This window comes from Notamacropus eugenii, chromosome 2 (assembly GCF_028372415.1).
Source record: "Notamacropus eugenii isolate mMacEug1 chromosome 2, mMacEug1.pri_v2, whole genome shotgun sequence".
Classification (NCBI taxonomy): domain Eukaryota; kingdom Metazoa; phylum Chordata; class Mammalia; order Diprotodontia; family Macropodidae; genus Notamacropus; species Notamacropus eugenii.
The window spans coordinates 230,880,003-230,905,455 of NC_092873.1; the positions used below are offsets into that span (position 1 = coordinate 230,880,003).

The window sequence follows — 25,453 nt, forward strand, 5'->3', positions numbered from 1 at the left end:
CTGCATTTATCAGCACCACGATCCCGTGTCTTCAAGCATTCAGGGAATTTAACAGCCTGGAAATTCCTGTTGTCCATTCGCTGAGGTCACAGTGGAAAGCTAAACAACAGCCGTGGCCCCCATCAATCATAAGTCACTCACTGATAGAATGTATGGTAGGAGACCTGATGTAAGCTAGTCACCAGAGAAAATACCCACTGATGACGCATATCCAGGCATAAAAATAGTTACAGGGCCCTCGAAGGGATTATTCAACAGCCTACATTTAGATTTTCTTACAAGAGACCCGAAGTCAATTTGCTGGGAGAGTTGAAGTTTAAAGCTTCCTCAAAAGACATAACCACAAAGAGCTGGTTTAAATAAGCTGCTGCAGTTACAACCTGTTTGGTAAATTTTAACACAACATTACAAGCATTAAACCTAAACATACCCACCGAGTGTCTATAAAATGACATAATCTTTTATTTTATTCATGTTCCTGCCCGGTGAGCAATCCCTCTTGTTTAAATACTCCGCCCAAATTAATTTTTAATCAGCCCAAAGAAACGTGGTGTATTACCCCCTGGTCCTTTCTCAGCCTAATATGAAGGCGCCAATCAAATGCCTGGGAAAGGAGTTCCTATTCAAGCACAAGAATCTTTATCTTACAACTGCCTTTTATGATGATAAAAGTTAATTTGATGGTGACTTTTTCCAATGTCCTCCTCTTCTTTCCACTTACGTCTGTATTATATTTGTCTGAATTCATTTGTGGTCATTTTACAAAATCAACATTTACGCAGTGTCGCATATAGAGCATTTCTAATGTTTTCAATGATCAGTAAGGCATAAAACAGCTCCCAAACTTTAGAGATCCTAGTGTCTTATTTTATGAGGAAAAAAAGCGACTTTTTATATGTGCATCAGATTTAATAGTTCTCGAGTCATCTGTTCAAAACTCTTTTCCCTCCCACTCAAACATATGCACAGATACCCTGCAATTCAGGTCTTTCACAAAGATTTCATATTCATAAATGCTGGATTTTTGCACATTTTTATATTTGAATATCTAAATATGTTCCCATCCCAGAATCCTCTAAGCATATGCACCCACACAAAGAACAAGGAAAAACTGGACAAAGCCATACCCACAGATATTACTTCGGGGACCGCACCTCTCTCCCATTTGATCGCGTGAATTACAAATTCATCCCACTGATCTCCCCCACCCCAGAAAAAAAAGGACAATAGTATTTTCCTTTCTGCCTGAACAATTATTAGTCATAATCCTTTTTTTCCTTTATCTTTCAAAAGGTCCTCCAAAGAATCTTCCCTCTTATGGAATTTATCCCAACACATGAATGCTATCAGCATATACAACTATCAGAAGCATATCAACAGCACCTCTAAAGCTTTTAACAAACACCTTAAAGCTTTTCCCTTAAATAACAGAACATCAAGTGGTTAATGTTCCTTCTCCAAGAATAATAACAAGAAAGTTTTGTTTTGTTTTTTTTTCATTCCTGAACTGGTAGCTAGGTTTTTACCTCACTCTCCTCAAGTATGATAACACGGCTATAAATACAGGTGAAAATTATTTTTAGAACTGAGATTACGCAAAGCACTCACGTTTCTCTCCTGTGCATATGTGCCGACAGTTTATTTGGCCTACTTTTAGGGATCCTGATGGGGAGTGTTCATTGGTGCCCTCTAGTTGATTGTGTCTATAACATACTGAAGAAACAACTAAATGTGGTACTCAGTTCTTGCCTACTCTCTCCCCCTTTTGCCATGAAGAGCTGTCCAAATAAATCTGATAAATATATATTAAGCATTTCCTATTCACAAGGTATTAGGCTTAAAACACATCCTTTGTCCCCAATGGGATTACACAGCTAACACACAAAATAGGATGTGAAAAGTGCAGAAGAAAGCTGCAAGTAGTGAAGTATTAAGTGAAGCAGAAACCATGTCCAGTTTGGTGATCACCACAGGCTTCATGGCAGAAGTGGCGTCTGAACTGAAACTTAAAGAAAGGGAAAGATTTCATTCAATAGGCAGGAACAGGGAAAGTGCCTGTTCCAGACACAAGGGAACATGAAAAAAGGCATGGAGATGAAAGAGAATAGGATTCCAATGGGCAAATGATCCATTTTGATCCAAACACAGACTATGTAATGGGAGGTAATGTAAGGATGTCTCTATAAGGTAAACTGAGGTCAGATTGTGAGGGACGTTAAGTGTCAGCAAAAGAGAGTTCTACTTGATTTGGTAAATAATAAGTTTTAATTAGAGGAGCACCACTATCAGAAAGGAACATTGTGATGATTATAGAGGCAACAGTATGAAGAATAGATTGGAAAGGATAGAGGCTAAAGGTAGCTAAGTGGTTCAGTGGATAGAGCACTAGTCCTGGAGTCAGGATGACTTGAATTCAAATCTGGCCTCAGACACTAATTAGCTGTGTGACCCTGTGCAAGTCACTTAATCCTGATTGCCTCAAGAAAAGAAAGGATAGAGGCTAGAAGCAAAAAATAAACAATTAAGCACCAATACAATAATCCAGGAAATTGATCGTGAAAAGGAGACGCCTAATCTGAAAAAAGGTGGAAGCAAATAAGGTGAAGAGGGGGCAATAATGAAGCATTAGAATGTACAATAGAGATTATTTGCATTTTTTGTCTTTTAAAAGTCCCAGCACTAAGTACAGTCCTTAGCATAAAGAAGGCACTTAATAAGATATTTGTTAATTGATTAACTGATTGACTGATTGGATGTTTAGTACCTCACACATGTTCATCCCTCTATATCCAGTCAGATCTTAGCATTCCACCAATACTGACAATCATGAGGACTTACCATATGGACTACCAAACACCACTTCAAAATCCCACCCTCATGTTTCATATTATTTTTCACTCAAGGATTGATAATGAAAATTAGCATCCCTATTCCTACATAAATATATGACAATTTACTTCCCTATGTCCTGCTCAGAATCTCTTTGATTCTAAATGATAAAATGCCTAAATCCAAATTCTTTTCACTGGCCACCACTTCTACTCCCTGGCCACCTACATCAACCTCATCCTTCTCACAGCCCTATCCCACTTTACCCTAACCTTCCATTATGTACCCTCTTGTTAATAAATTACCTTCATATTAGACTAATGCCCACCCCACCCCACCATACCACAACTGCTTAGATGAGAAAGTGGTAAAACCTAACTTCCTATAGACTAAAGAGAAATCAGTGATTTCATGAGATAGAATATATATTATAACAAGGTCAAAGTATCAAAAAAATCAAAGAAAGCAAAAGATATCTAGTATCAAATCATAACTGAAATACAGAAATCATAAAAGAAAACTGAGAGATCTATTAGAACCAGAAGGCAAAATGAAGCTAGACAGAATTTATTCATTTCCTCCTGAAAGACCCTCAAACAGAAAAGTCCAAGAAATGTCAAAGACAAAAGCCAGGACCCTTACGTCAAAGAATAAATACTCAAGTAAATCATGAATGAAGCAGTTCAAGTATCAAGGAACCAGAATCGGGATCACACAAGATCTGGAAACTTTTATCATAATTGAGAACATAGCTTGGAATACAATATTCAGAATAACACCTAAAAAGCTAAAAATAATCCTATGGGGGAAATGGATTTCTAATGGAATAGAGGATTTTCAAGCATTTCTAATGAAAATATCTGAGCTGAGTAAGAACTTTTAAATTCAAACACAAGCTTCCAGAAAAACCTAGAAAGACAAATTTATTTGAGGAATTAGAAGAATCTGTATGATACTGTAGTGCTAACAGTCTAATTACAGGAGGAAAAACAAGTGTCCCTTCAGAATCCTGTGTATATCACTAATCTTAGAGAAACTTGTTAAAAAGATTAGTGATTGCTATATGTAGTTTTGAATCACTGAAGTAACATTAACATGACTGGAAATTACATACAGTAAAATAACCAGAATGAATACTTTTTACTGTAAAATTCATATATGACACCCTTTAAATTTAGATCACCTCTGTAAATAATGTAAAATGTGATTAGAGAAGGAATAGTATAATCCTCAAGCAACTCATCTTAAGATCTAAAGCAGATTCTTTCAACTTGTACACAGATATTAACTTTTATTAAAGAGGATTCTACATTACTTTATGTGCGGTTCCATTGGAAATTATTTCTAACAGCCCATGGTGAAGAAATGGACTTTGACTGCTGAGCTAGAATTGAGTAGATATTCAAAAGGTATTAACCAACACTTTTGAGCTTCTCTCTCTTTCCTGATGTTGAAGGAGGCAAGGACAATGGTAAACTTCTTGATAGGGAAAGAGGTAGTAACAGTGGTGACAGCGTCCTCTGGTTGCCAGCTGCCCAATTAGACCAGCACGTGGCATGAGTGAACATACCAGTCCTATTTCTTTGTTTCTTTTGCATTTTTTTTCCTTCCTGATCCTAAGTGGTGTTAGATATGTTCGTTAAATAATAATTTTAACAGCAACTAAAAATCTTTATGTTAAGCACTTGACAACGATTATCTCACTTGATCCTCACAACAACCTTGGGAGTTAGGTGCTCATATTTTACAGATGAGGAAACTGAGGCAAACATGGGTAAAGTGACTTGTCCCGGATCATGCAGCTATTAAGTGTCTGGGGGCTACATTTGAACTCAAGTTCTGACTTCTGACTCCAATCACTCCACTGTGCCATGTCAGAGTGTGCAGAGCAAGTTCTGCCCCAAAAGGCCCCTGAACAAAGCAGCAGCTGAGATGCTGTTTTCTGAAATATCTTTTAATATCAGCTATGTCTCATCTGGAAGTGAATTTGTTGGACGAATGCTCTACAGCAAATGCTTTAATCTTGAGCTCATTCTTCCTAAGGACAAAGGTGGACAGCAGCGTTCGTACTTCTGTTTTTGCTATAACTTCTCAGTAATTATTACTTAGTAAAAGTTAATTGATGTTAATTGGTTAGATGATACTGGTGTGCTAATTATTGGGTCAATCAATGATTTATGAAAAAAGGATCTCCAGGGTGTATAAAGATGATAGCTAAATGACCTCTGAGGTACATTCCAGTACTGTATCTATGATCCTGTGAAGTATCCAATAATTAATCTAGCCTCTGCTGCTAATGCCAAATTGTTCAATTATCTAGGCAATGTTGATGAAAAATAAATTAGAGTAATCGATAAGCAATTATTAAGAACCTACTAAATGGTAAGCATTAGTGATATAAAGACAAAAATGACATATTTCGTGCCCTCAAAGAACTTATAATCTAGAAGAAGATTAAATTTATTCACAGATAGATAAATATAGGATATTTATAAAATGATTTTCTTAAGTGGTGGGGATTCGGAAATGGGAGATTCGGAAAAGGCCTCTTGAAACATATGACCTGAACTTTAAAAAAAGCTAGGAGTTGCAAGAGACTGAAGTGAAAAGACAGCATTCCAGGTATTTGGGACAGACTGAAGAACTAACAGAAATAATCTTATACTCTAGCATTGAAACTATTTAAAACTAAAATATTAGTTTCTAATAAAAAGCCAATTATAATCATGACAATAATGGATTACATCTGTACAGCATTTCACAGTTACAAAACATTTTATACACATCTCATTTAATCCTCCTACCAACTCTAGGAGATGGTTCCTACAAGTATTATGAATCCTACTTTAACTATCAGGAATTAAAGTGACTTGCCCAAGATCATACAGTTTAGCTCAGCCCTCCTTCACTCAAAAACAAAGTCAAATGCAATTCATGTCATTATTCCTCTGATGGCATGGTCTTCTTTGGCAAGGAAGGATGAGCACACGCAGCTTAGCTACTAAGTGGCAGTACAGAGACCCTAAATTCATGTCTCCTGACTCTAAATCCGATTGATTATTAATATGAACTAAACAAATTTTGATTTGTCTTATCCCAAAGACTGATATAACAACATTTGCCTCAAATACATGGGATAGATGTGAAATGGTGAACTCTTTGAAAGAACATGAATCAAGACTTGAGTCTCAGTCACAGCTTAATTACTTAGTAGATCGAACAAGTTATTTAGCTCCTATGAATCTCAGCTTCCTTAGCTATAAAATCCACAGAACCAACTTGGCAGGGTTGTTATTAGGATCAAATAATACAACGTATGTAAAGCATTTTATTACTGTAAAATGCTAAATATATGAGCCACCTCTTGTTCCTTTCCTCTAGCATTAACATTCTAAAAAGGAATCCCCTCAATTTGGAATTGCACCTCCAAAATGCTCCTGCCATTTCTCATTTAAAATATTGTACGATATACTGAGCACTTCATTCCTTGTGTTCAATTATACTCCAATGTTATCACACTGACTTTTGAAATCCCTTCATGTTCTAATTTCTAATGCAGAATCATAGGATTTAGAGTTACAAAAACTTTAGAGATAGCTCATCTTTGGAAGTTCTTAACCTAGGGGATATGAACATGTTGGCTTTTTTAAAAAATATTTCGATAATTATTTCAATATTATTAGTTTCCTTTATTCTCCTAATTTATACATTATATTTTACACATTTAAAACATGATTCGAAGAGCGGGTCCACTGTCTTCACCAGTTTGCCAGAGGGGCACCTCATTCACACACAAAGGTTAAGACGCTGATTCTACCAACACCTTCAATTTACAGGTGAGTAAATTGTAGTCAAAAACAGGTAAGTGACTTGGTATTCATGGGCACACAAAGAGTGAGCTATAGATCCAAGGTTCAAACTCAGGTCCTCTACTTCTAAATGCAGCACTTTTGTCACAATCTCATGTTTCCTCCCATTTGCCAGATGTGCCTCATGGGATGTGTGTGTATATATGTATGTTTGTGTTTATGGATCATTTCATGTTATGACGTCCAATATGTATTGTCCCACAAAAATGTCAGACTATATATGAGAAGCTTAAAGTATAGAGGTACACACTATCCCCTAATCCAACTCCAAATGGCAACAGAATTCCTTATATGTATTTGCCTGTGGCTATTTTCCCGAATCCACCATATTTATAAGTATTTAGCGATGGAACTGAAAAACATTCATCTAGCACCCTGATTATTCTAGGCAAGAGGCTGAATTTTCTGGACCTATATTTATACTTTACTACCCAACCCATGGTCCTGTATTCATCCTTACATAATACAGCTCTACAAATACATTACAGTTTACACCTTTTAAGAAAATCAATTTAAGTATCTAAACTATTTCAGCTAAAAATAGTAGTCATTCAGAGGGTTCTGTGCCCAGGTTCCCATTACTTTAAAACTTTAAACTGATTACAAAAATAAGCACATTCCAAGTCAATAATCTTCCTCTTTATATGTCAGATTTTTTAAAATTTAATTTTTCTTTTGGTTAAATTTTAAGTTACTGTCTTCTTCTCTCCCTCTCTACCTTGCATTAGAGGACACCCTTTGACACAGATTTATAAATATATGTAAAACTGTACTATGTGTATTTCAATTTATCATTTCTTTCTCTGGAGGTGAGCATCTTCTTTCATAAGTCCTTTAGAGTTGATTTAAGTATTTATAGCACCCAGAATAACTCAGTTGTTCAGTTATTTTTTGAACAATATTGCTGTTTCTATATATAATGTTTTCTTGGTGCTGCTTATATTACTTTTCATTATTTCATGCAAGTTTTTCCATGTTTTTCTAAAATCAACCAGCTCATCATTTCTTACAGCATAATAACTGTATTTCATCATAAGCAAGTCAGTTTTAAGAGTGGATGGGGCTTAAGATTTCAGTGATCACACAGAACATCCTGTCATAATGTGGTTAAAGATAGTCCTAACAAGAGAAAATTTATTGACCAAGAAAACATAAACCTTACGGTAAGAAATTATCTACTCAAAGGAAAATTGAGTTTTGGTCTCCAGAATGGAGCTGAGGTCAGCCTACATAACGTAAACTGTTGTAAAAGAAATGGATAAAATGAAAATGTTCATCTCCCCAAAAAGCTCCCCTACAAAGTTCTCATAGGAAAAATCAGAAACAATAATATGTACTAAAGCCAAATGTTATCTTAGGGAAAGAGGTTATGGTTATACCTATAAGCAGTTTTACTCCAAGGTAAACAGGAGGATGTATGTGTTCAGATTTCCCCTAGGCTTCCTTCCGTGTTCTTTTAGCACTGCGGGGAAAGGATTCTTAAATTGCATCTTACAGAAACGTACATACAAAAACCACACTGAGCAGCCTGTAAAGTCCTCACAAAGCACATAGCCATGAAACTTTAAAAATAAACAAACCAATTGCTTGGGATCCTCTTTTTGAAATAATAATAGCAAGTATAAACACATTAATAATAACAATAACTAGTATTTATGTAGCCCTTTAAGGTTTGCAAAGCTCTTTACATATTAATGTATTACAGTTTTAACATCCCATCTCATTCACTGTTACAACAATCCTGTGATGCAAATGCCATTGTTATTATCCCCATTTTACAGATGAAGAAACTGAACCTGAGAGAATTTAAGTGACTTGACCAGGGTCATAGATCTAAGTGTCTAAGGCAGGATTCAAACTCAGGTTTTCTTGACTCCAAGTTCAGCATGCTATCCAATACACCACCTGGCTACCTACATTAACCACTTCCGTGCAATGGAATTTTGTGTAGAAAATAAGAAACTTTATAATTAAACTACTTCATCTTTAACATATCCCTCCTCTGAAATCTTCATAATACTTTGCATTTCTTTCCAAGTAAGTTCCTTTAGGGCAAGAACTATTTTTTTGCCTCTTTTTGTATCCCCACCACATAACACAGTGCTTAGAATATAAGAGGCACTTAATAAATATTGACTGATTAATTGATTAATATTTGTTACACTATCTTATAGAATCTTGGAAGGTTAGAAAGGACTTCTGTGCTCATCTAGTCCATTACATGCCCAATAAGTCACTGAACCTCTGAAAATCTCTAAACAAAGGGAACCCACTATCTCTGTCATCTCATTCCATTTTGGGGACATATCTAATTGTTAGGAAAGTTTTTCTTGATAACAAGCCTAAAATGTATCATTTGCAATTTCTCCCCATCTGCTGGCTCCTCCCTTTGTTGCCAAACAGGATAAATCTAATGTCTCTTCTGCATGGCATCTCTTCAACAGCTGAAGACAGCTACCATGTCTCACTTGGGGTTTCTCTCCTCCAGGTTAAACATCCCTAGTTCCTTCAACCTATCTTCATATGACATGAATTTAAGGTCCTTTAATATACCTTCAGATGACATGAATTCAAGGACCTTCACTATCTTCATTTCTTTTCTCTGGAAACTCTCAAGCGTATCAATGCCCTTCTTAATGTCTGGTGACTCAGCACTGGACATGGTGCTCCAGATGTTTTCTAACCAAGGCATAGTACAAAGGGTCTATCACCTCCTTATTCCCAGAAATCTTGCCTCTCTTAATTTGGGTTGAGAACATATTGGCTTTTTTGGCTGTCACATCAAACTGATAACTCATATTTTATAATGCACTACAACTACCAAATCTTTTCTAAACTGCGATCTAAATTGCATCTTTCTGATAAAGTTCTCATTTCTAAAATATATAGGGAACTGTTTCTAATTTATAAGAATAAGAGCTATTCTCTAATTGATAAATGATCAAAAGCTATATATATACATATTATCTCCCCTAGCTATAGTTTAAGATTCTTAAAGAAAGGTACTATCTCACTTCTGTCTTTGTCTCTAGAACTTACCGTACATATATGTTTATATATGTAATATATATATACACACACGTACATAATACATGTGTATGTAGATACATATGTGTACATATGTACAACTTGTAATGTATGCACATATTATCTCCCCCACCTATATTTTAAGATTCTTAAAGGAAGTTACTATCACACTTTTGTCTTTGTGAATCTAGAATTTAATATGGTGCCTTACACACAGTCAGAATTTGTTAAATGCTGGTTGGTGAGAGTCTCTGTCCTTAACTGACTTACAATCTAGTAGGAGAATTTTTTTTTTAATGAGGCAATTGGGGTTTAGTGATTTGCTCAGGGTCACACGGCTAGTAAGCGTCAAATGTCTGAGATCCCATTTAAACTGAGTGAGGTCCTCCTGACTCCAGGGCTAGTGCTCTATCCACTTCGCCAGATGCCCCTCTAGTAGTAGATTTTTAAAACATATGCAAATAACTATAGTATTTGAAAGAGGTACCCTCCAAAAGTGGTGCAGAAGCCCAAAAGAAGGATAGTTGGCTTTTGGCTGGGAGTAATCCTAAACAAGACTTCATAGCAGCAGTGACATTGTCCTCTTGATCATTTTGTCATATTGTCTTATTCATTTTTCTATCTCCCTACAAGTCTTGGCAGAATGCTGAGAATTTAATTGTTGCTTTTGTTATTGTGCAGGTGTTTCAGCTGCGTCTGACTCTTTGTGACCTGGCAAAGATACTGGCATGGTTTGCCATTTGCTTCTTCGGCTCATTTTACAAATGAGGAAACTGAAGCAAACGGTGAAGTGACTTGCCCAGAGTCACTCAGCTAAGTGATTGTCTGAGGTCAGACATGAAATCAGAAAGAGGATTCTTTGCTCTGTAGCTAGGCCCTGTAATCTATCCACTATACAACATGGCTACACACACATATATATGCATGTACATATACATGTATATATAAGCATATATATACATGTACATATGTAGATGCATATACACATACATGAACATATACATGTGAATGACATAGCCAGTGCTAATTTTTTTCTTGACTGTACCCATCCATTTCAATAGATTTCCTTTTTTTTCTTTCTCAATGAGAATGAGGGAAGTATGAGAGAGAAAATGAATCTAACATGGAGGGGAAAAAATTTAACAAATTTTATATAAGTACAAGTGCAGATCTATGGAAATGCCAGATACTCTAAGCAGCTTTTCTCTCAACCATCCTGTGCAAGATCCCCAAGAAAGTCAATCCTCAGGGTTTTGCCAATGCTCTTCAATTTCATTTATTTATTGGCTTTATTTGTATAAAGAAAAAAATGATAACTAAGAGTAAGAGGAAGTGACTGTCTTACATCCAGGTGCACTGAAGGGAAAGGAGAAAACGTAATAGGGAAAAAGCAGAAGCTTCTGAGTCTGGTCCAAACTGACCACCTCTCTACATGAAGAAGCTTTAATCAGAGGAGTAGCTGTCCCTAAGCAAGGATGAAGACAGAGGACCAAAAAGTAAAATTTTAATGTAGAGAAGGTAACAGCTTCAGGTAACAGCTCAGTGATTCAGGGCTCCACCTTCCCCAACACAGAAACTTACTTCCCTGTAGTACATAGTTCCCCTTCCTATATTCCTGCAGTACTGCTGGAGAGTATCTTTGGAGCCAGGCTGTAATCTGAGCTTCTTGGAGTTATTTTTGCTGTTGCAGAGTAGCTCTTAAAGGAGCAATGCTCTATGAACACATATCCAGTTACAGAATAGAAGTTCATGGAAAAATAGAATTTAATATATATTTTTTCATTTATAAGAAACTCTAAAAATACACTTATCCTAAGCATACTTCTAAAAAGAATGAAGCATACATTAGGAAAGAATTCAATAGCTTAAAAAATTTTAAGAGTAGTCATAATAATGCCTCTAATTTGATTATTGTTAATTAAAATATGTGTAACCTAGAAAGCACAGAAAGGATCAAATATGTAATGAAAAAAATGAGTTCCCCACAGTTCTGTCCTCATCCTTGTGCTTTTCTCAATATATACACCTTCTCAGAGATTTTATTTGTCTACCCTATGGCCTTAACTATTCCTTCTAAGCAGCTGAATCTCAAATCTGTATATCCAGCCTGACCTCTTTAATAACTTCCAGACTTATATTTCCAACTATCTGCTGGAAAACTTACCTGAACATCTATGCAGCTCTCTAAGACTACCTATAAATGGCAACGTAGATGTAGTTCTACATTGGAAGAGAGAATTTTCTCATGAGTCCCAATAGAAAAGAACTCCTCTAAAAGTAAAACAACAAAACCTGAATCTGTCTTCTGCACGAACTCAGCTCTTCCTGACATCCCTCTATCAATGGCACCAGCATTGCCCAGTCACCCAGGATTCCCACCACGGCATCGTCTTTAACTCATTCTTTTGTCCTCTAAATCCAATCAATTGCAAAGTTCTACCAATCCTTCCTTCACAACCCCTTCTTAAATTTAGAGAACACAAGATTTAGAGAGACCAATGAAATCACTCTATCAGACTCTCTTATTTTACAAAACATAGTAGTAAACTGGTTTGTTCAAATTCATATACATACATAGTAAGTGACAGTCATGGCTAAAACTCAGGACTTTGCCCTCACCTCCACTTTCTCTTCCCATCCCATGTTCTTTTCATCACATTACAATTTTCACTCCCACTGCCACCAAACTAGTTCAGCTCCTAATTATTTCAACTCAAATTAGTAAGTACTTATTAAACACCTACTATGTGCCAAACAGTATGCTAGGCACTGGGGATACAGATACTAAGAATGAAAGAATCACCAATCTCAAAGAGTTTACTACAAACAGAAAAACAAGTATATACAGACAAAATATGAACAAAATAAACAGAAAATAATTGGGGAGACCATTAGAAGTTAGAGGGATCCGGACAGGTTTTATGTAGAAGGCGGTACTTAAGCCACATCTTAAAAGAAGAGAGGGAATCTATGAGGCAGAAGTAAGGAAGGTATGTATTTCAGGCAGAAGGACTAGCCAATGCAAAGATATGGAAGATGGAATGATGTTTGTGAGGTACAGAGAGAAGGCCAATTTGTCTGGATTAGAAAGTGTAGGGAAGGGGAGTCACATATAATAAGGCTGGGAGGAAGAATGGGGCATGTGTGAAGGGCTTTAAAATTCAGAGTAGCTTGTATTTTATCCTAAAGGCAAGAGGGAGTCCATGGAGTTCACTGAGTAGGAGAACAACATGGTCAGATCTGCAATTAAAAAAAAAAAAAATCACTTATGGCAGCTATGAGGAGGATAGATCTGATTGAAGATAGATTTGAGGCTGGGAGACCAATTAGGGGGCAACTGCAGTAGTTTAGGCAAAAAGGTATGGGGGTCTATACTAAGAGGTAAAGAAAAATGATCAAAAGATAGAAATGACAATGTTTGGCATACTTAGACTACTGAAATAATATCCACAATATCCTACTTGACGCAAAGTACTCTTCCTTTTAATCCATCCAATATGTCATCATTGAATTTAAATACTTAAGTCATAGCTTTGATCGTACCCCAATTTCTAAAATGGTTCCATATTGTCTGCCCAGTAATATCCAAATTATTAACCTGGCTTTCAAGGCTCCCTATAATTTAGCTCCATCCTACCTTTTCTGCTTTATCTCATACTCCTGCCATACACAAACTTTATTCTTTAGCCAAACTGTTATTATCCTTCATTAGATTATAAGATCACTGAGGGTAGAAACCATGCTTTATTCATTTTTGTATCCCCCATAGCATTTAGCATGGTACTTTACCAAAAATAGACACTCAATTATTTGTCTAATGAAAAACATTTTTAAGTTTAATTGAATAGGCATGTATTAAGTGCTTGCTATCTGCTAGACACTATACTACAAGACAGGGTTACAGTGAAGAAAATGATGTAATTACTGCCATTAAGTTTAGATTCTACGAAGGGACATGAAATTTACATAAAGAACTTTTAATGCAAAATAGGAGTGATGGTGAGAAGAGGTGATGTGCTTTAGGAAAATGTTCTAGGAAAACTAAAGGGCACTTTTAGCTGGAGGATTAGAGAAAGTTACACTGAGCTGAGTTCTCAGGAATAGGATTCTGAAAGGTAAAGATGACGCAAGAAGATACTTGGGTCATGAACAATGAATGGTCTATACAAATGCAGGGAGATGGAAATGTGCGTGCAGGTAAACCTATAATAAATAAACATCAAGTTTGGTGAAGAGATAGTAGTCTAGTTTGATGAGAAAATGAACTATGTGAAATAGAGAAATTTAAAATAAGGCTGAAAAAGAAAACTGGAATCAGATTATGGAAGGCCTTAAATACTAGGCTAAGGAGTTTTATATTTTATCCTAAAGGCAACAGGAAATCCCTGAATAAAAAATATTACCAAGGGAAATCTAAAATAATTAATAATTAAGAATAAAATGTCCAAATGTCTGAGTATTCTCCATGAAAAAATGTCAATAACTTGTATATATTTTGTCTTTAATTTTCTATATACAAATTTTTGTCTCCCAGGGACCCTCCTCCCACTGGAATGTGAATTTATTGATGGCTAGAAGTGGTTCATTTTTGTATTTTTATCCCCAATGCTTACCACAGTTTCTGGCACTTACTAGGAGTTTAATAAATGAATTTGCTGAATGAAATTGAATCCATTAAAGAAATAATTTTTTTTCTTTTTTTTGAAAGGTGGTAGACATTTTTATTCTAGCCTAGTCTAGCCTTTTTTCTTTCCCTAACGTTTCTCATTCAGTTTTTTAGGTTTTTTCTTGATCTTCTTTCCTTATCTTTTCATCTCCTAATAGAATGTCAGTTCTTTGATGATAGCCACAATTTTTAATTTTATCTTTGTGTCTTCAAGAAATAAAGTGCCTTGCTCTGTGTGTGTGTGTGTGTGTCTCTGTGTGTGTGAGAAAGAGAAGAGAGTGGAGGGAATCCACACCTATAATTTCTTTGATGAAGGAAATTTCTATGAAAAACACCCTTTTAAAGTCTTAGAGAGTTACCTGGAGGCAAATGAGAGGCTAATTGATTTGCCAAGGGTCTCTTAGCCCATGTAAGTCAGAGATAGGACTTGAACTCAGGCCTTACTGACTCAGAGGTCTATTCTGTATTAACCACGCCACATTAAGCAGGTGCTTAATAAATGCTCACTGAATTAAACTGAATTAAATTGTTGACTTTCCTTCTGTTTTGTCTCATTCTTCCTATCATGATAATCAAGTAAAATGCAGTAATCTTTCAAAATAAGATCTCAATAAAAAAAATCATTCCTGTCAAGGGGCAACTGCTTGGATTTCCACATATTATCCAGTGTCCAATTTGAATGTCTCTGCTCTTTATTTAGTAATGTGAGAGTGGTGATTTTATAAAAAGAAACGATTCAGCAGAGGGTGTCACATATTATGGGATGCTTTATACGCTAATTTTAAACCAAAGATTTTAACACTATTTGTTATTTATTTAGCTCATATAGCAACCAGGATCCACCACATAACTATGAGTGGATCACATAAGGACTCCAATATGCTTAGAGGGTCATGCTCAACCTGTTTCTGTCAGGTAGAATTACTGAAGAGACATTTTTTATTTTCAAAAGATTTTTTTTAAGAGTAGCACCTGATTGTTTTGGCTCCCAATCATTCTGTACACATAACTTTCACTCATTAAATCCCCCCCCAATAAAGTACAATGATTTTCACTGGAGTTGAGAAAAATCTCAAAATCAAAATTCTGCAGATGTCTTCACATGAGAGAAAGCATTCATTCACTAATGATGCATGAAAAAATCTGGAACTTAAAATAGGCTCATTTTTTTTCTTCTGGTTGCTTGACTAATTTGCCTGATTATTCTGACTATGCCATTCAGGTCAATTCAGGTCAAATCAATCAAAAAATCAAACCAATTGTGTATATATACTTAGCCTCAGCCTACAGTGATTTCTTTATGTATCCTTTTATCTTTCTAGTGAACTTGAGCCCTGTATTTCCCACTACCTGCTAGACACCTCCATTTGGATGTCCCATAAGTACCTCAGTACCTCACATTCAACATATTCAAAACTGAACTCACCAACTCCCCTGCCCTAACCTGTTCTTGCTACAAACGGCACCATCCTCTTCCCACAGTCCACTAGACTCAAAACCTCCAAGTCAACTTTGACTTTTCCCTCTCCCACATCTAATCATCTGTCAAGTCATGTCTGTTCTAATTCCAGAACATTTGTCCCTTGTCCTCAATTACTGCTACTACTCTACCTTGGGCCCTCATGACCTCTCCACTGGACTATAAAATAGCTTCCTAACCTATCTTCCATCTCTAGTCTTTCCCCTCTCCCAGTCATCATTCTCACAGCTGCCAAAATCATATTTCTAAGACAGAATTAACTATTCATTTCCCTGCATAAAAATATTTAGTGGCTTCCCAATCCCTTAATGGGACTAGGGATATGCCTATATTTCCAATATAAAAAGTACTTAGGTTGACATTTAAACTCTCCAAAACATGACTACAAACTACTTTTTCTACTTTATTTCATGTTACTCCCTTATCCTGCATTTTATATTTGATTCAAAATTTCTAGCTGTTGACCAAAACTTGCTAAGTCATTTCTTACCTCTGTACATTTGCAGAGTCTAGCCTTCCAGCATGAAATATATTTCATCCTAATAGTCATCCATTATCCTTTTCTTTCTTTAAGGCCAAACGGGAGTACTGACTTCCCTGGGAAGATTCCAGATCACACCAGCTTCTCCCTCCTCTGATTTTTATAGGTTATTTGTCTTTATTTGACCTTTTCTCCCCCTTACCTTGTCCTTCTGTCTCTGTCTGTCTCTCTCCCTCTCTCTCTCTGTCTCTCTCCGTTCCTCTTTCTCTCTCTCTTTCTCTACCTCCCTCCCTCTCTCTTTTTCCTCTCTTTCCTTCTTTTCCTCTCTCCCTTACTCTCACTCTTGCTCTGAATCTCAGTCTCTGCCTGCTTGTCTTTTTCTTTCTTGTTTTTGGTTTTTTCTTTTTTTTTACTTAATTGAGTATCATGAATTCAAATCATACAATTTCAGAATTGGAAGCCACCTCAGCAGCCATCTAATCCAAGTCATATATAAAATGAGTCCCCATATAATATACCCAACAAATGGTTATCTTCCCTTTGCCTAAAGATCTTCTAGGAAAAGGGCACCCAACACCTTCGGAGGCATTCTATTCCACTTTTAGACATCTCTGCAAATTCTCAAGGAGTTGGTTTGGTTTTTCCAGATATCAGTACTGAATTTCCTTTTTTGTAAGATTATTTGCAACATCCATTACTTCTTGTTCTGTCCTCAGGAGCTAAATAGAATAAGTCTAATCCATCCTTCCCATGACAGCCATTCATGAAGATAGTTATTATCCACCCACCCTCTTAGTATTTTCTTTTTCAATTTCTTCTTTTTATTTCTTTTATTTTTAATTTATGGGATAAAACAAGCATTTCTATAACAGTATAATAATAAAAAAAAAGATTGCACATGAAACTTCAAATATATTATGTACAACTTGGTATTCCATTTAAATATATAATGAAGTTATCACAGAAATTTCTGGTTTTTCTTTTTTCCTTTTTTTCCCTCCTCCCACTCTAGAAATGGTACCATTAAACAGAAATAGGTATGTATGTGTGTATGTGTACATACATATGCACATATATGTAAACTCATTCTATACATACTTTTATATATCAGTTCTTTATCTGGATACGGATAGTGTCTTCCTTCATATGTCCCTTAGTATTTTCTATGCTAAACATCCCTAATTCCTTCAGCTCATCCTCATATCATACATTCAAGGCCATTCTTGTCCAGGATACCATCTTCTGGACACTCTCCTGTTGATCAATTTCCTTCTTCAACTATTGTGTCCAGAAATGGATGCAATACTCCTGATGAAGACAGAATACAGAGGGACTATCACCCTGCTATTCCTAGAAGCTGTGCACCTTTTAAGGCAACCCAAGATAGCATTACCTTTTTGGCTGCTACATCACAGGGCTGACTCACATGGAGTTTATAATTCACTAAACCCATCAAATCTTTTGCAGAATAACCTTTGTCAAAGCATGCCTCCTCTTTTATGCTGATAAAGTTTTACTTTTGTTTACACTTAAGTATAAGCCTTTGTATTTACTCCTTTTGAATTTCATCTTATTAGACACAGCCCAATGTGCAAACTCACTGAAATCTTTCGGGATTCTGATTCAGTCACAGGGTCAATTAGTTATACCTTCCAGCTTTGTGCCATTCACAAATTTGATGAAGATATTATCCATGTTTTTATCCAAGTCATTGATAAAAATGTTAAATATCTCACATACTTTTGAGTAACATATAAGCTTATAGATTTTTTTTTTTAATTTTTGGTATCCCAGATAAGCTGTGCCCAGCATTTTGCACATAATAGGTATTTAATGATTTTCTTGAATTTTTAATTGAATTTTACCTACAACGTTTACAAATTCCTCCTATAAAAGTGCTGCCTTACTAATAATTCTCAGTTACTAGAGTATTCACCAATAGTTCACAAGTTAGTAGCCTCAAATCCAGAGACCACTTCTGTGGGAATGATATAAGGACTCCAGGAAAGAAATGAGCATTCATATAACATTCAGTCATATCTTCAGAACATAATAGTAGGGATCACCTACACAATCAAGCTTCCAGATTTGAGCACAACTAGAAATTCAGAAGGTCGGTCAAAGGGGACTTTCAGAGCCTACACTAACAACAGAGACATACAGAAGGTTCTGAAAATTCAAATTTATTTCCCTAATAAAATCCCAGTCACCTAGAGCTGGAAGGCGTCACAGCATCATGGATTTAGAGCTGGAAGGGACCTTTGAGATCATCAAATCTAACCCCCTAATTTTACAAATGGGGCACTAAGACCCAGAAATGTTGTGACTTCCCCAAAATCACATAGGCACCAAAGTGATTAAATAACGTGTATGTAAACTGAGGTCCTCTGACTTCAAATTCAATGCTTTTTTGTTTGCTACTTTGTTTCACTAAACCACAAAGTCCCTACATCAAGGATGCATTCCTTTGCCTTTGAGTATATTCCTGTCACTAACAACAATCTTTTCACTACTTAGTAGGCTCTCTTCATTAGTTACTGTAGCTAAAAATGTGTATCACTTCATGGTCAACCTTCTAGCTATGAGCCTCTCCAATCTTAACCTGGTGCTTATATGACAGATGTAGTCTGTTGCCAGATCCATACTCTTAGTCTTTCTGCTGTGGTCTTGGGGTGCTGAGGTACCTGAGATGCAAGGGCAAAGGATGCATGCCTGCCTTGAAAGAATTCGACCACTCAAGCCTTCTTTCAGAGACAAAGTTTACTGTGTCTTCAGTAGAAGCAGGTGGGATTTTAAAAATCTGTGCATTCAGTAGGGACAAGACTGACCTTTTTTATAAGGGAAAAGACTGTGGGAAGAATTGCATGGGATCAAGGAGTGGAAATAGCCTGGAGTGATCCAGAGGTAAGAGAGAAGGGGTCTAGATGGGATTAAGGGAAGTCCAGAGGTAACACACAATGAAAGACTGGGCTGGGTCAGAGGAAACAGAGAATGAAAGGAGGGGGAGGGTACAGGTCACAATGAAAGGAAAGTTGAAAGGATGATGGAGTATCTAGGTGGTGATGTGTGGGAAGGTTCGGATCTGGGTTGTGTTTTTGGGTCCCATGCCCCGTCATTTCCACAAAGCATGGGGAACCTATGGAATGGTCAAGGCCTGTCACAAAAAATATGGAGAAGGATAAAATCAGTACAACAGAGGGGGCCAATGCTAGTCAAGATAGGAAAGAGAAAAGCAGAACAAGAATCTTACCCTTACTATCTATTCTACCTTGCATATCATTCACCATCTGGAGATTCTAGCCTAAACCCACCACACATAACCCACCCACACACCTCAGGATTGCTATCACCTTGAACTGAATTTAGATAGCACTTTAAGGTTTGCAAAATGCTTTACCTAGATTATTACATTTGATTCTTATAACAAGTTAATCAGGTAGGTGATATTATTAACATCCCCATTTTTCATATGGGAAACCTGAAACTTAGAAAGGTCAAATGACTTGCCCAGGGTCACACAGTCAGTAAGTATCTAAGACAAGTTTCTTACTCAGATCTTCCTGATTCCAAGGCCAGCATTCTATGCAGTGAAACATCTATGCCATCTGCCTTATTACCTTTCTGAATGAAGCAGTATTGTACACAGACAAAACCCTATTATAAGAAGCATAAGCCATATTTCAGTCTTCAAACACCTATTCACACACAGTATGGTGACTTCAGTTTCTGTTTTGTCAGGCTTAGATACCAGATGGGTGAACAACCTTATTAGAGTGAGGGAGTAAAAGAAAAGGGGGAAGGAAAGGCCTGTGCAAACTGTGAAGATAAATCTGGCTTTGGGGAGAATAGGAATAAGAGGGAAACAAATGACAAAGCTGGAAGAGATGCTGGGACAGACAGTTGTCTAAGTGCCAAAGGGAGAAGATGGCATAAAGAATCGTTACCTCTGCCCTGTGCTTCAGGCCAGCCCGGCCTCGCCAGCCCTCCACAATTCCTGAGCTAACGTAAGAGACAACAGATAATAAACAGAAAGTACTTCTTTCCATGAGCAAAGGGAGTAGGCAGCAGTTCTCCTAGCTTAGCTCTACAGCAGACTCCACTAAAATAATCTGTGGAACGAGCAGCCTGATGTCCCCATAAACCCCAGCGGTGCTGTTACTTTTTGTGGGGGTTGCTTTTCCCCCTTTGGTAACAAACTGTTTGGCATTAAAAAAAGAAAAGAAAAGAAGCATTTTTCATCCCAGTAACATTTTGTAATTGCAGATTTTCACTTCATATCTGGAAAGGGGAGGAGAGGTGGGCGGTGAAAGCTAGATCATTTAGAGAGGAGAGAGAAGCGTATATGCACTTAAATTCTGCTCTCCCCACACAAAGCCCTTATTATATATATACACATAAATGCGTGGGCAAGATTTAGAGGGTTGGTTTTTTTCCAAGTCACTTCCAACCCTGAGCTCTGAATGCATTAGTATATACACACCTCCAACAGAACTGGGTCCTTTATGTTGCTATGGAAGTAATACCTTTGTAGTCTGAGATGGAGACAGATTCCAGGGAGCATCTTATTCTTACACTTCCTATCACAGGGGGCAAAAATTACTGCATGATACATGCTCCATGAGTGAATATTCCAGATCCCCAGCATCTTAATCTGCATATTCCACACCTGTTCTATTTTCTTACATGGAAAAATATTATGTGTTTGGAAAATCTTACTCATTATTGTTGTTTGAATCATGCTTTATGTGACCAGATAGTGTTTAAACCCAGAATGTTACACTGACCTCAGTGACCCTCCAGGGAAATAGGAGATGTCTGCAAGGAATGTTTTGGTTCCATCCAAAATGTCCTACCCAAAACACTGCTGTTTCAGGTCTTCTCACTTAGACCTTATTTTGGCTCCACCCAAAGTCTGTGTTTTGGGTTTCCCAATAGCTTGTGTTTTGGCTTCAACCAGACTTTATTGAATATTTATACTTAACCTGTTGATATTCATCTCAAACAACCTTACCTGGGAACCACCCTTTTTTTGAAAACTCACTTGTCTAAGTGCTGATCAACCAGCTGCTCATCTCAGTGCCCTTGTTTGAACTCTATACACTGTAATGTAAACCTGCCAGAGACTAGAGAGGAAAGCCACACCTTTTTTTAAGTGAGGGACTCTCCTCTCCTCAGTCAAATAACTTAACAAAATTCTAAAACTTTTTCAGCTTTTGCAGTTTGTTCTCAACCAGCACTTAATTTAGTTTGCACAAATCTTACCCCATGTGAGAACATTATGGTGTAGCTACTGGCAGAGTGATTTTTTCTCTGGTAAATTTAGTAAGTCACAACCTGAGCCCATTGCCAAGGGTATGACACTTGTGGACTTTCCCTTCTCTTTTGTGTTAAAATTAATTTATAATCTTGGGATTTTCTAGAAGCATTTAAGAGAGACAAAATATAATTCAGGTTTAGCAAACATGCCACCAATTATATACAATATCCTCCAGTCAGTAACTGTTTTCTAACAATTTCTTTCTGAAATGACAATTCTGAATAATGTCTTACTCCCTGATGGTTTTTTTTTCAAGCAGATGGTCTTCAACAATCAAAAACATATCTCTTAGAGGTTTTATTTTTAAAACTGCAGACCCACTTTGTGAATTCACTTCAAAACTCAGTAAAGCCTTCCTGCTTTTTTTCTTAAACAATAGCCAATGTCAACTGAAAACAAATTTAGGAATCTAAATAAGTAATATGAATGTTATATACGCAGAGGATTTTTGTATTACCTATTAAAAGTGAATGATGATCTAATTTTTTTTGCAAAAATAAATATGGTGAAATAATTAAATATAAAGATTTTGTATTCCTACCTGGAGATCTGTTTTCTGCAAGAGGCAGCCTCCTAACCACTCACAAATTCACCTCATCCTTCATTCTGGTTATTTATGCAGAATCTTTAACCTGCTGACAAGGATTTCTGCATCATGATTTCCCCTCCCACAATGGTTCCATTAAAAAAAAAAAAAACTGACTCTAAATGAACTTAAGTGTTAACCAAAACAGCGAAACTGAATCTATTGGTTTGAAGGATGAGAGCATGAACATGTGGAGGAGGAAGCAGGAAAGGTGGGTGATACATTTTATATAGGCAGGCCCCAAGGATTGCAGCAAAATAACAGCCAGATAAACTTGGGCAGGTTCAAAGTAATAACCTAAAAAAAGAGGTGCTTCCTGATGAGTTATATATTTCTCTCTTTTGATATAGAGAATGTATATAAGGTTTCATGATAACATAAATTATGTTTATTTGTTATAGAGTACTCTAAAACTCAAAGTTCACTGGGTGGGTCCCTTTTAAAACTATAATTGCCTACATAATATATAATTATTGCTTATATTCTTCCACAATTTATTTTGTGTTGCAAAAGAACAGCAGAACAATTTTCTTCAAGGCTCTTTTTTTATTTATTTAAATTTTGAACTTGAGACTATATGTTCAAAGTATTAAAGCATCTGGATGCAGATAGATCCCAATTAGTGCAAATAATTCCCTGTGTGCTTGCACGTATTCAAATACACACAAATTGAAGTTACAAGTAAATAAAATAGGGTTATTGGTTCCAGTCCCATGAAAATATGCAGCATAAATTTGAATAATTTGATTACTTCAGGGAATTCTATGCACACTAATCAGGATCTTGCCATACTTCCAATATTTTTAATTTAAAAGGAGACATTTTCATGAAGACATACTCTACCATATAAACAGATCACCCATAGTGGTTACCATGCAAATGTATATAGCTTATCACACAAATCTGCCTACCTACAGTAGTCTATAAAACTACAGTAATACATAGTGCTCACCAAAATGTGTGCAAAAAGATTATACCCAAAGAATACTAACTGCACCATTTGCCACTACAACCTGAAGACCATGAGGCCTCTCCATTTGACTTACGGTTGAAAAATTTTTTATGTGTCATCTCCCCCATTACAAGGTGAGCTTATAAAGAGCAAGGACTGTCTTGGTTTCCTTTTTGTACCCTCAGCCCTTAGCACCATGTTTTGTGCATAGTTTTTGCACTTAATAAATGCTTTTCATTCATTTATTTCAAGAAAACTTCCTCCCTAAGATTTCTGAACTGATTTTAAAGTATCCAAGCCTTTTTGCTTAGTTACTTTTCTTCTCCATTGTTTTCTTCTTATTGTGAGTATAGAGTTCCTAAAATGCAGTAGAATCACATTTCTGGGCAGTAATGTCTTTAATTTTTCTAAACAAGAGGAGATTCATTTTCCCTCTGCCTAGTTGGAACACCTATCAGAAGGCCTGGTGACTGGTTTACTAGTATTTGAGATAACAAGAACTTTAATAAGAAAGTATTGTCCAATTGAATTCAACCCATGTTTATTAATTCCTATTATGTGCAAGGCAGGGGGCTAAGCTCTGGGGATACAAGGACTCTTTTTTAGGATAGTCTGTCCTCAAAGAGTTTATACTCTAGTAGGGAATTATGGAATGTACACACACTTGTAAAAGTACAAGATGAGGCTGAATATGACATAGGACAAAAGAAAATCAGACAAAATGCTCCAAGAGAATTTAAGGAATGGGAGAACGCTATTAGGTGGGGCGATCAATGAAGGCTTTATGGAGAAGGTGAAACCTGAGTTGGGTTGTGCAGGGAAAGAAAGATTTCAGTCACAAAAGATTTGGGGCGAGGGAACTGCCTGAATTAGGGGGGCAGGAGAGCACAGGGTGAGGAGAGGGTCAGCTAGTGTTCCAGTTTGGCTGGAATAGAGTGCACGAAAGGGAATAATGTGAATAAGGCTAAAAAAAAAGCTAGAGTCATACTATAAAAAGCCTTTAAAGCCAGACCAAGGAATTTGTGTTTGATCTTATGAACAATAGGGAAGTTTTTGAACAGGAGTATGACATGGGCAGAATTATACATTAATATTATTTTGACAGCTATATGAAAGACAGACTAGAGAAGGAAGAAGCTAAAAAGAGAAAGTCAAGTTAACATGCTAATACAGTAGTCTAGTTAAGAGGTGATAAAGGGTTAGGAAAGAGAATAGGGATTTATAAAGATTCTAGTGGATTGAGAGGAATGGCACAGAGCCAAGATAGTCAAGTAAAGGCAGGGACTCACTTGAGCTCTCCCAAATTCCCCTAAAAACTACTTTTAACACCTCAAAACAAATTCTGGAGTGGCAGAACCAACAAAAGGATGCAGCGAAACAATTTTCCAGGACAAGACAATATAGAAAGTCATCAGGAAACTTCTGTCTCACTGCGTCAAGAGTGGAATGCTCCAGCATAAGCCATGCCCCAGCAAGCTAGCAGTAATACTTGGGATGACTGGATTAGCAACTGCAGTTTCTGGAGCTCTCAATCCTCAGATGATAAAGGAGTCAGAAGGAGATTATGGGAGACCCTTTGCTGGCACTGCATGCAGGACTGTGTTACATGGTCAAAGCGCCAGGACAAGGAGGAGCACAAGCAGGAGTGAGGACCCTGGTCACAGTTCCAGGACAGAAAAGAACATCTGTGGTCCCTCACAAACCAGATCACAGGCCAGGAGAGCAATGACCCACACCTCTCCTTAGATTATACCACCTTGAAAGAACTGAAAACTTACAGACTCTTGGAACTTGCTCTTAAAAATAGCAGCATGAAAAACCTGAAGTTTAGGACAGTGCCTCTCTGGTAGCAGAGTCAACTTTAACATAAAGTTAAAAGTCAAGAAATAGGTGGGGAAAATGGGGGAAAAAAAAGAATCTGACCATAGAAAGTTACTATGGCGACAGGGAAGATCAAAGCACAAACTGGAAAAAAGACAACAAAATCAAAAAAGCTCAATCCAAAGCCTCAAAGAAAACTGTGAATTGGTCTCAAGTCCAAAAAGAATTCCTGGAAGAGCTCAAAAACTAAATAATAAAAGTAGAGGAAAAATTGAGAAAAGAAATGAGAACAATGCAAGAAAATCATGAAAAAAAGAGTCAACAGCTTGGTAAAGGAGGTAAAAAAAAAAAAATTGAAGAAAATAGTACCTTAAAAAACAGAATAGGACAAATGGTAAAAGAGATATAAAAATCCACAGAAGAGA

The 25,453-nt window shown here is 36.7% G+C and overlaps 1 protein-coding gene across 8 annotated transcripts in view; it reads right to left on the reverse strand.

The window, feature by feature from the left end:
• The window catches only part of HIVEP2 (HIVEP zinc finger 2), a 275,611-nt gene that overhangs the window by 178,723 nt on the left and 71,435 nt on the right, over positions 1-25,453 (reverse strand). For 4 of the 8 annotated variants that reach the window (XM_072643481.1, XM_072643479.1, XM_072643486.1 and 1 more), the window contains exon 1: positions 1-25,335. The exons of the other annotated variants lie outside the window; for them this stretch is intronic. The gene's annotated coding sequence lies outside the window, so the exon portion shown is untranslated. Of the gene's footprint in view, positions 25,336-25,453 lie in introns of those variants that run through there. 8 annotated transcript variants of the gene reach the window in all.